The 11228-nt window shown below is 38.7% G+C and overlaps 1 protein-coding gene across 8 annotated transcripts in view; it reads left to right on the top strand.

Moving 5' to 3' along the window:
- The window catches only part of NCKAP5 (NCK associated protein 5), a 1220442-nt gene that overhangs the window by 321261 nt on the left and 887953 nt on the right, over nt 1–11228 (top strand). The window lies entirely within an intron of this gene.

Here is an 11228-nt window from a genome sequence, read left to right as displayed (position 1 = left end):
AAGTAGATTGCTAGAGTTTTCTTCCTAGGTGCCTCTGGGTGGTCTCGGACTGCCAACCTTTTGGTTAGCAGCTGAGAGCATTAACCATTTGTACCAGCCATGGATTCCAAAGAGGTATCAAAAGGACTTACCTATCCTATGCTGTCCAATATGGTAGCCACTAGCCACATGTTCTACTCTGTCCTATAGGGTCACTATGAGTCAGAATCGACTCGATGGCAGTGGGTGGGTTTAGCCACATGTTGATTTTAAAATTAAACCCAGTTCATCAGTGGATTTGATTCATGGGAAAGGCTCTGCCCCTTTCAATTTAAATTTTTGTAGGTCAATACCTTCTCTTCAGCTTCATTGCATCTGTTCATTTAATCATTAACTCATTATCTCACTCACCCATGCTTTTTCTCAATGGCTGTCCCAGGAGGGAACTGGAGATGCCACACCTTGAATATGGGGAGCCCTATAGAACCTGGCTATGTTTCAACCTGGTTAAGCCCGTCTGTCTGCGTTTTTTCTGGAATTTTTCAATAATGTGAGCTGTGTATCTAGTCATCTTATTGTCTCATAAAAAAAAAATAGTACCCATTAAAAACATTGCTCTCTGTTACTCCAGAAACAAGAATTGCATTTCAGTGGTGAGTGATGCGACTACTAAATACATAGATTAAAAGAAAAAAAAAATGAAAATGACTCTGAGATTTTCCAGAATAAGAAGTTATTACAGATACTGTGTTGATTCAGATGTCCTGGAGATTAAATAGGCCTGTGCCAGCCCCAGAGCACTCTGTTCCTGAATCTGTGTCATTTGAAAATCTTTCATTGAAATTTTTCCCACCTACTTCTCAGCCCCCACTTCAATAAAGGAGTAATGTAGAGATGAGGTCAGAATGTCCAGTTCTTCCTTCCCCATCCCAGATGGTGTAATAGTCACTGCTCTATCAGGAAGGAATAGAAGAACAGGCCAGGGCTATGCCAAGAAACTAATACTTGAAGCAATTTAAAGTCATTCGGATTTGCTTTAAGATTTTTACTTTTCTCCTCTAGTCCTCCGGCTTTAACGTCGTTCACGGTTGTCTCATTATTCATTCTGCTGAGGCACACAGGCTGTCTGCAGGCCTGTACTGATTACATCATGCTTTCTGAAACACACGGGGCTGCCATGAGTCAGAATCAACTTGACAGCAACTTGTTTGGTTTTTGGTTTTTGAAGATGCAAGGAAATGTTATCCTTTAAAGGAATCCTATTAGAAAATCCTTCATAGTTAACAGTTCATTCATCAAAATTATTTATTGATTGCCTGTTACGTGCTGGAGTGATGCTGGGTACTGGGAAATACAGTTGTATAAACCATACTCACAAGGTGTTTATAATATAATGGAATATACTTACATGGTACTATAGGTCAGGCACTTTTCTAGATAAACTGGTACCTACGTCCTAATAACCCTATGAGGTAGGTACCTTCATTATTAGCCCCATTTTACAGATGAGGAAACTGAGGAACATAGAATTTAAGTGTCACATCACAAGTCATACCACTTGTCCAGGCAGAGTTGGGATTGGACCCAGGTAGTCTGGCTCCAGTCTATGTTCTTAACCACTATACTTTCCTTCCTCTCTCCTTCTTAGTTTTGATCTCCAGTAGGCACGAAGAGAAAACATTCCCTTGAAATTAATTTATTTATAGAATATGGTTATTTATTTGTCATTGGTATTTAGCTCTTCATAGATTAATGATTCTTGAAAAGGGGCATTTTTAAGACAAGTAGCCTTTCTTTCTACCACTCTTCCCCAGCCAAATACAAAGCATACCTTTGAGAATTTTTGACCTCTTAAATCTGAAATATTTTTTTATAGGTATTCTTGGAATCTGTCATTCTCAGTGTTTAAAGTAATGAGTACCTAGGACAATGAGAGAGTATTTATTTTGGAATTCATAGGTAAATATTTACGCAATAATACTAGCCTTGGCTGGGCTACACAAACTAGATTCCACCTTGGGCCTCATCAAGAAGTTCCCAGATTGCCAACACAACCATAAATGTGCCTGCTTCCAAAGCCAAATACCCCTGAAACCTACAAACATGAAGTGTTTGGATGGACAGGTTGCCCCAGAGCACTTACAGAGCAATTTTATTAAGACTTGAGTCTCTGGGAAAGTTTTATTTTATCACTCAGCTATTGTCTTGAATCTGTTATACACTCCAAGGTTTTGTTGGTCTGGATTCAATTCTCTACCTTCTGGGCTATCAGTATATTGGTGAGTAGTTTTCTATCCAGACAGATAACAGGTTTTGGTGACAGCTTCCAATTACATTACCACTGAAACTTTTGTTGGTGTAGAATTTCTCTGTGTGGGCTAGTACCTGATTGACCTATTGATGCTATTATTTATCGGCCCAGAAAACAGACCAGATTCTGTAAAATAGCTCGCTAATTCTTTTCAGTGTGAAACATCCTGGAGATATTTATAAACATGCATGCAGATAATCCTGGATGAGTGTTTGAGGTGCTCCTGGTCTATGGTTAAGTCCATTTAGTAAAGAGATCCCTGGCCAGTAGTGGCATCACTAAACTCCAGCTTTCAGACTTCCTATTATATCCTTGAGAATGATTCAAAATAAATGCAATGAAATTGGCAGAGAAGTTATGGGGCCAAATTTCTTTTAAGTTTTTAAGGAAGACTCCCATACCAGAAGCGGTTGCCATGGCTGATTATCCGTTGGTAGATGCCCCAAAGAGAAAATGCCACTAGTTAAGTTACCAGAAAAATGCTCACTTTACCAAATTAAAGACATTCACATTAAAACCCAAAAAATGACACAGCATTTTGTGTTTAAGTTATGCACTGTTTTTAAAAGCATTAACAGTTAAATTTATTCCTAGGCAAGTGGTAAAACTTGTTCTTCCATGTTTTCTGGTGATAAGGTTCATTCTTTCTGGAAGTAATTTGGCGCTACATATAACAAGAGCCATAAAAATATCATGATTCTTTGACCCATTAAGTCAACCTTTGGGAATCCAAAATAGGGGGAAATCACATGAGTAAAGATGTTTATCACAGAAACATTTACAAGACTACACCATTAGAAGGAACGGGAATGTCCAACGGTGCAGAAATGGTTAAAGAAATTGTAATAACCTCATTTGACAGGACATTATTCAGATGCAAAGTGTGGAGAGATTCTTATTATATGATCCACTCAACACAAATACTTATTGATTGCCTTCTATGTGCCAGGCTCTGGGGCTATGTTGATGAACAAAATAATTACCACTTGTTACCAAGTCCATGGAGCTTATAGTCTGGCAGGAGAGTTAAATATTAATGACATTAACAAGCCATCTTTATGGCCAGGTATTGAGGGGGTCAGTTGGATTGTTTAAAGACTTGTCTTAAACATGCTGCTTGACAGGCTTGCATTTGGAGGTCACTTTTTTTTTTTTTCTGTCAGTTGCAGGTTGGATAACCTTGAGATTGAGTTTATCTGTGGCTTGACAGCAACAAAAGGCTAGGGGAACATTTGAGCAGCAGGTAGGAAGGGAGGAATGGAACTCACAAAACACTCTAGCAGTCAATGCCATTAGGAGATCTGAAAGGCAACGCTTTTAAGCTCAGCTGAATCTTTCGTTGACCTAACTGTTCAGGATAACAGACATTTCCGCTTCTCATGTGGATTTTTTTTTTTTTAAAATCCTGTGTGCTGGAAACAGAATATGAATAATTAATGAGCAATTTTTACTATATCTCATGAAACTGTAATGATGCTAAGTTTGTTGCATGATGCGGATAATGCGGTGGTATTAGTCCTGCAGTTCGACTGTAAACTCTATAATGTTCCCTCTTCAAAGTTTAATGAGCGCTTGGTGTGACAGAGGACAACATAATAGGCACGTAAAGACAATTAGCTTTTCTACCTAATTTGTAGATGTTGAAGCAAAGGTTAAGGAATGATGTAATGACAGACTCCAGGGATTTGGGTGTTTGTCTGATCCAAGTGTTTGGTGAATGTGTATATCTCAGTGGGAAACAGATTTATCTCTTCTAGGCAGGACCCTCTCTTTTAAGGGCAATTTAAAAAAGTTATGAATCACTAACCACACTTTGGTCCTTGGGTTTTGACTTCTTTATTCTTATTTTCACAGAAATGGATTTCATTCTTTTCCTCATGCCAACAGAAAACTTATTCCTTGCTTCTTGTTCTAATGATGAAGCTGGTTTTCTCTTTACTTCTTTATCGGCATCGCCCCAGTCCCCGCTCCCTCACTTGATATCAGTATCACGAAGCAGCATTGGCTTCTGAGGTTTAGGTAGGTATGTTGCTGTTGTTAGCTGCTGACCCCTGGTAACCCCGTGTGTGCGGAGTACAACTGCTCCATAGGGTTTTCAAGGCTGTGCCCTTTCAGAAGTAGATCACCAGGCCTGTCTTCTGAGGTGCCTCTGGGTGGGTTTGAACCACCAACCTTTTGGCTAGTAGTTGAGCACTTAACCATTTGCACCACCCAGGGATCCTAAGCCTCTCACATACACACAAAACACAAACCTGGGTCTATCAGAAGACCACTCACTACCAGATTATCCTGCTCTCTCTTCCTCTCTGTCTACGCAGACATTGTAAAGCCACATACTAACCTTGGAACAGCGGACATCTCACTGCCATTTCCAATAACTTTAGAATGCTTTCCTCAAGAATGAGTCTATGAAACACAAAGGCCTCATCAAAGCAGCAGTCTTCAGGGCTTCCTAGATGTGGACCCTGGAAATAGATCTCTCTCCACTTCTAGGAGCCCTAGTGGCACAGTGGTTAAAGCATTCAGCTGCTAACGGAAAGGTCAGAGGTTCAAACTCACCAACCTCTCTGTGGGAGAAAGATGCAGCAGTCTTCTTCCCTAAAGATCACAGGTTTGGAAACCCTATGGGGCAGTTCTACTCTGTCCTATAGGGTCACTCTGAGTTGGAATCAACTCCATGGCAATGGGTTTGGTTTTTTGGTAGATTCTTATTCAGTATATTTGGGGTAGAAATGCAAATTCTCAGCAAGGCTTCAAACCTGCAGGATGCTAGTTCAAAGCCCTGGTTTAAATATATGAGACATGGAGAGTGTGGCTACCTAACTTGGCAGAAAACCAGGGTTCTATTGATATTTGCCTTCTGGAGAATTTATTATTTCAGTATTCTGGGGTTGTCTCTCAAAAGCAGCACTAGTTTTCCTTAAAAAAAAAAAAAAAAAAAAAAACAGACCTACTGGACTGGTTGAGACTGGGGAACTCACTGAGACTACTGCCCTGAGATACTCTTCAAACCTTGAACAGAAACTAACCCCTGAGGTCACCCTGTAGCGAAATATCAGATTGGCTCGCAAAATAATGAATATCACCCATAAATACTGTGCTCCTTTAAAAAAAAAAAAACAAACAAAAAAAACACCTATATGAGACCAAAACCAAAACCTGTTGCTACCGAGTCAGTTCCGACTCATGTTGTTGTTGTTGTCAGGTGCCGTCGGGTCGGTTCCGACTCATAGCGACCCTATGCACAACAGAACGAAACACTGCCCAGTCCTGCGCCATCCTTACAATCGTTATGCTTAAGCTCATGGTTGCAGCCACTGTGTGAATCCACCTCGTTGAGGGTCTTCCTCTTTTCCGCTGACCCTGTACTCTGCCAAGCATGATGCCCTTCTCTGAGGACTGATCCCTCCTGACAACATGTCCAAAGTATGTGAGACACAGTCTCGCCATCCACGCTTCTAAGGAGCATTCTGGTTGTACTTCTTCCAAGACAGATTTGTTCGTTCTTTTGGCAGTCTATGGTATATTCAATATTCTTCTCCAACACCACAATTCAAAGGTGTCAGTTGTTCTTAGGTCTTCCTTATTCATCATCCAACTTTCACATGCATATGATGCGATTGAAAATATCATGGTTTGGGTCAGGTGCGCCTTAGTCTTCAAGGTGACATCTTTGCTCTTCAACACTTAAAGAGGTCCTTTGCAGCAGATTTACCGAATGCAATGGGTTTTTTGATTTCTTGACTGCTGCTTCTGTGGCTTTTGATTGTGGATCCAAGTAAAATGAAATCCTTGACAATTTCAATCTTTTCTCCGTTTATCATGATGTTGCTCGTTGGTCCAGTTCTGAGGGTTTTTGTTTTCTTTATGCTGAAGTACAGTCCATACTGAAGGCTCATAGCGACTCATAGCGACTCAAAGCGACCAAGGCTCTAAATCTTTATGAAAGCAGACTGCTACACTTTTCTCCCATGGAGTGGCTGGTGGGTTCGAATCACCAATTTTTTGATTAGCAGCTGAGTTCTTAAGCACTGCACTGCCAGGGCTCCTTATATGAGACCAAACATTCAACAATTAGTTCAAAACAAAGGTGAGAATGTTAGGGGGCAGGGAAACTAGATTAATGGAAATGGAACAACCAGACTGGAAATGAGGATGTTCACACATTTGAAGAATGTAACAAAAGTCACTGAACATTTGTGTAGAAATTGTTGAATGGAAACCTAAACTACTGTGTAAACCTTCACTGAAAACACAATAATCTAACTATACAAAAAGCAGCTCTAGTTTTATATGTCTCCTCCTCTAAAGTGTCTTGGCAGAGCTGGAAACCTGAATATATGGTCTAATGAAAAAGGAATTTTTTTTTCCTTTATAGTATGTTTCTCTCATTTTTTTATATATAGCTTTTTAACATTTTCTTCATATAGGTCTTTTATAAACTCTCTTCTAAAATTTATCCCATTTATCAGAGTTTGAGATTTTTCTTTCAGTTTTTTCCTATTATTAGTATGTTTCTCTCATTTTTTTATATATAGCTTTTTAACATTTTCTTCATATAGGTCTTTTATAAACTCTCTTCTAAAATTTATCCCATTTATCAGAGTTTGAGATTTTTCTTTCAGTTTTTTCCTATTATTATATAGTATAAATAAGCAGTACTTTTTTTTGTTTATCTTTTTCCAGTTGCCTTAATATATTCTCTTAATTTTTAAAGAGATTAAGTTATAGTTCTTGAATGTTTCAAATATATAAAAATCTATAAGTAATTATTGTTTTTAAATATTATTTTGCTGTATTTGTACCATGTCTTTCATTTTCACATTGTATAACATCTTGTAGGAGGTCTAAAATGTTGAAAAGTACAGTAGTGACAGAGGGTATCCTTATCTTATTTGTGACTGTAATAAGAGTATATTTTTTAATAGTTTCTAGCAAATACTCTTTCTCGTGCTTAGGAAGTTTCTTTTGACACTTACTTTACTTAAGTGAAGGGTTCTTCCAGAATTTCAGTAAATGACTTTTCAGCATCTAATGATATCACATATTTTCTTTTGTCAGCACAAATTCAATTGATTGTTTTTTTTTAATGTTGATTCATCCTTATAAACTAGAATCTAGTATATTATTATTACAAGGCTCAATACAGTTTGCTAACTTTTTTTTTTATTGTACTTTAGGTGAAGATTTACAGAACAAACTAGTTTCTCATTAAACAGTACATATTGTTTTATGACATTGGTGAACAACCCCATGACATGTCAGCCCTCTCCCTTCTCAAACTTGGGTTCCCTATTACCAGCTTTCCTGTCCCCTCCTACCTTCTAGTCCTTGCCCCTGGGCTGGTGTGCCCCTTTAGTCTCATTTTGTTTTATAGGCCTGTCCAATCTTTGGCTGAAGGGTGAACCTCAGGAGTGACTTCATTACCAAGCCAAAAGGGTGTCCATATTCTCAGGGTTTCTCCAGTGTCTGTCAGACTGGCAAGTCTGGTGTTTCTTTTTGAGTTGGAACTTCATTCTACATTTTTCTCTAGCTCTGTCTGGGACCCTGTATCGTGATCCCTGTCAGAGCAGTCAGTGGTGGTAGCCGGGCAACGTCTGGCTATACTAGACTACGTCTGGTGGAGGCCGTGTAGATGTGGTCCATTAGTCCTTTGGACTAATCTTTTCATTGTGTCTTTGGCTTTCTTCATTCTTCCTTGCTTCTGATGGGGGGAGACCAGTGGCGTATTCCAGATGGCTGCTCACAGGCTTTTAAGACCCTAGATACTACTTACCACCATAGAATGTAGAACATTTTCTTTATAAACTATATTATGTCAATTGAGCTAGGTGGTCCCTGAAACCATGGTCCCCACACCAGTAATTCGGTCCCTCAGGTAGTTTGGATGTATCCACGGAGCTGCCGTGCCCTTGCCTTGTACAGGTTGTACTGGCTTTCCCAGTATTGTGTCAGCTTAAATGCCTCAGAGGCAACTTTCCTTGACACCCTCCCATCCTAGCACTTCCCATCCCATTAGTGTATTTTATGTTCTTTACGGTTTGCATGACTATCTGAAATTATCCTCTAATTTTTTTTATTTTATAGACTCTCTTTTTTAGAATAGTTTTAGGTTTACAAAAAAGATACTACAGATAGTTGCTATATACCTCACAACCAATTTCCCGTTATGAACATCTTGCATTAATATGATACGTATGTCCTAATTAATGAACCAATATTGATATATTATTATTAACTAAAGATCGTACTTTATTTAGATTTTCTTAGTCTTTACCTAATGCCCTTTTACTATTCTAGAACCCCATTCAGGGTTCCACATCACATTTAGTTGTCATGTCTCCTTAGCCTTGACAGCTTCTCTTGGCTTTAACAGTTTCTCAGACTTAGACTTTCCTTGTTTTTTAATAACTTTGACAGTTTTGGGAAGGACTGGTCAGGTGTTTTGTAGGATGCCCTGCTGTTGGCATTTGTCTGATATTTTTCTCATGATTAGGTGGGATTATGGGTTCTTTGGAGGAAGACCACAGAAGTAAAATGCTATTTTTACCATATCACATCAAGGGTACATACTGTCCACATGACTTATGACTATTAATGTTGACCTTGGTCACCTGGCTGAGGTAGTGTTTGTCAGGTTTTTCCACTGTAAAGGTACATTTTCCCCTTTCCATACTGCACTCTTTGGAAAGAAGTTGCTGTGTGCGGCCCACACTTAAGGAGTAGGGGATTGTGCTGCATTCTCCTTCTGAGCAGAGTATCTACAAAAATTATTTATTCATTTACATTTTTTCTTCATCTATTATCTTTTTCATTCACCACCATATCCAGTGAATCCAGAACAGTAGCCAAAACAAACAAAAAAAAAGCAAAAAAACTAAGCTCCTCTCAATACTCAATGTTTGTTAGATTGATAAATTCACTAATAGTCAATTAATTTTAGTTTTTTTCTTTTTTTTTGCTATGCCCCTTTTTTAAGTTCTTTTGTTTGTTCATATTTGTTTTCTTAAATTCATTGGTTCCTTAGGTTGAATATTTAATTCATTGTCAATCTTTCATTTTTTGAAAGCTTGTTTAAGGCTATATATTTTCTTCTTAAGGAGCCCTGGTGGCACAGTGGTTTCAGTGATTAACTGCTAAGTGAAAGGCTGGCAGTTCAAAACCATCAGCCAATCCTTGGGAGAAAGATACGACAGTCTGTTTCCGTAGAGAACTCTATATAGTCGCAATGAGTCAGAATCAACTCGACGGCAGAGGGTTTGTATTTTTTAATTTTCTTCTTGGTTCTGCTGCTCCCCTTGAGTTTTGATATGAAATGTTCTCCATTGTATTTATGACCAAGTAACTTCTATTTTTTTGTTATTTTTGAATTGCATTTTTTGGTCTTTGGTTTAGTTAGCAAAATATTTCTCAATTTAAAAGCAGTTTGATTTTTTTTGTGCATGTGTTTGTCTTTTCCTCGCTTGTATCTAGTTTTATTACCTTATGGTTTGAGATCGGGACCTGCAGAGTCTACACTTAAGGGAATTATCAGTGTTTTCTTGTGACCATATACATAATCACTTTCCGTAAGTGGGCGTAAAAGAAGACTATGAATTTTCTGATTGTAGGGTGCAAAACATCCACTTACACACAGATAAATAAAAACTCCATAGTCACACCTCTTCTGGCTTCCTATTTAAAATACCTTAGAATTTTAGTTTCAGACTATTATTGTATTTCTACTGTATATGCATCTTTTGTTTCAGGAAAGCTTTTTAACCTTTATATTATTGTAATTCACTATATGTCATTGTCATCTGTTTTAATTTCACTTTTTTTTGGTAATTCTTTGCTTATCAGAACTGTTTTTCTTTGCCCTCTGTCTTCCTTTCACCACGCCATTAGTTCCCATACCCTAGGCCTGAAATGCTCTCCCCTTGGATTCCTCAGCCCCTTATTACCTAATACAATCCATATGCTGACCATTCCCCAAATTATTTTACAAAGAAGGGTCATGAACATACTACTTGTTAACATATTTTCGAACTTGCTTAGCCCCGTACTAAACCAAAAAAACCAAACCCATTGCCGTCAAGTCGATTCCGACTCATAGTGACCCTATAGGACGGAGTAGAACTACCCCATGGGGTTTCCAAGGAGCAGTTGGTGAGTTCAAACTGCCAACCTTTTGGGTAGCAACCACAGCTCACCCTAGCTCTCAACCACTGTGTCACCAGGTCTCTTAGCCCCATACCAGTACCTACTCCACCTCCACATAGGTGTTTATTAGGGCCTTCAGATCTTGCATTCCAAAATAGAACTCTTAATCTGTACTTCAGAAACTTACTCTTTCAGAAGGACAAATATTGTATGATCCCACTTGTATGAAATATTAGAATAGGCAAGTGTACGGAGACCAAAGTTTACTAGTGGTTACCAGGGGTGGAGGGAGGGGAAAAGGGGGCTCGTTGCTTAGGGAACACTGAGCATCTGTTAAGGAAGATGGAAAAATTTGGAAACAGGTAATGGTGAGGGTTTAACAACATGATAAACATAACTGACATTACTGAATTGTACATGTGAAGAATACTGAAATGGCAAATATTTTGTTACATATAAATTTACCACAATTCAAAAAAGGAAATTTGTTCTCTTTCTCCATCCTTTCCCTGCACATTGATTTTTCAGTGTTGCAAAGGGTTTATGCTTGACCATTAACCTAGAGATTGGCCATTCGAACTCACCAGCACTACTGCAGGAAAAAAGGCCTGGCAATCTGCTTCAGATAAAATTACAGCCAAGAAAGCCCTATGGAGCAGGTCTGCTCTGTAACACATGGAGTCTCCATGAGTTGGAATCGACTCAACAGCAAATAACAACAATACTGAAACCAAAAATCTAGGAGTTGTCCTGAGTTTAATGCCCGACTCAGGTAGATGCTGGGCAGAGAGGTCCT

Source organism: Elephas maximus, chromosome 6, assembly GCF_024166365.1.
Source record: "Elephas maximus indicus isolate mEleMax1 chromosome 6, mEleMax1 primary haplotype, whole genome shotgun sequence".
Taxonomy (NCBI): domain Eukaryota; kingdom Metazoa; phylum Chordata; class Mammalia; order Proboscidea; family Elephantidae; genus Elephas; species Elephas maximus.
The sequence above is the reverse complement of the archived record's forward strand: the minus strand, read 5'-3'. Positions and strand labels throughout refer to the sequence as shown.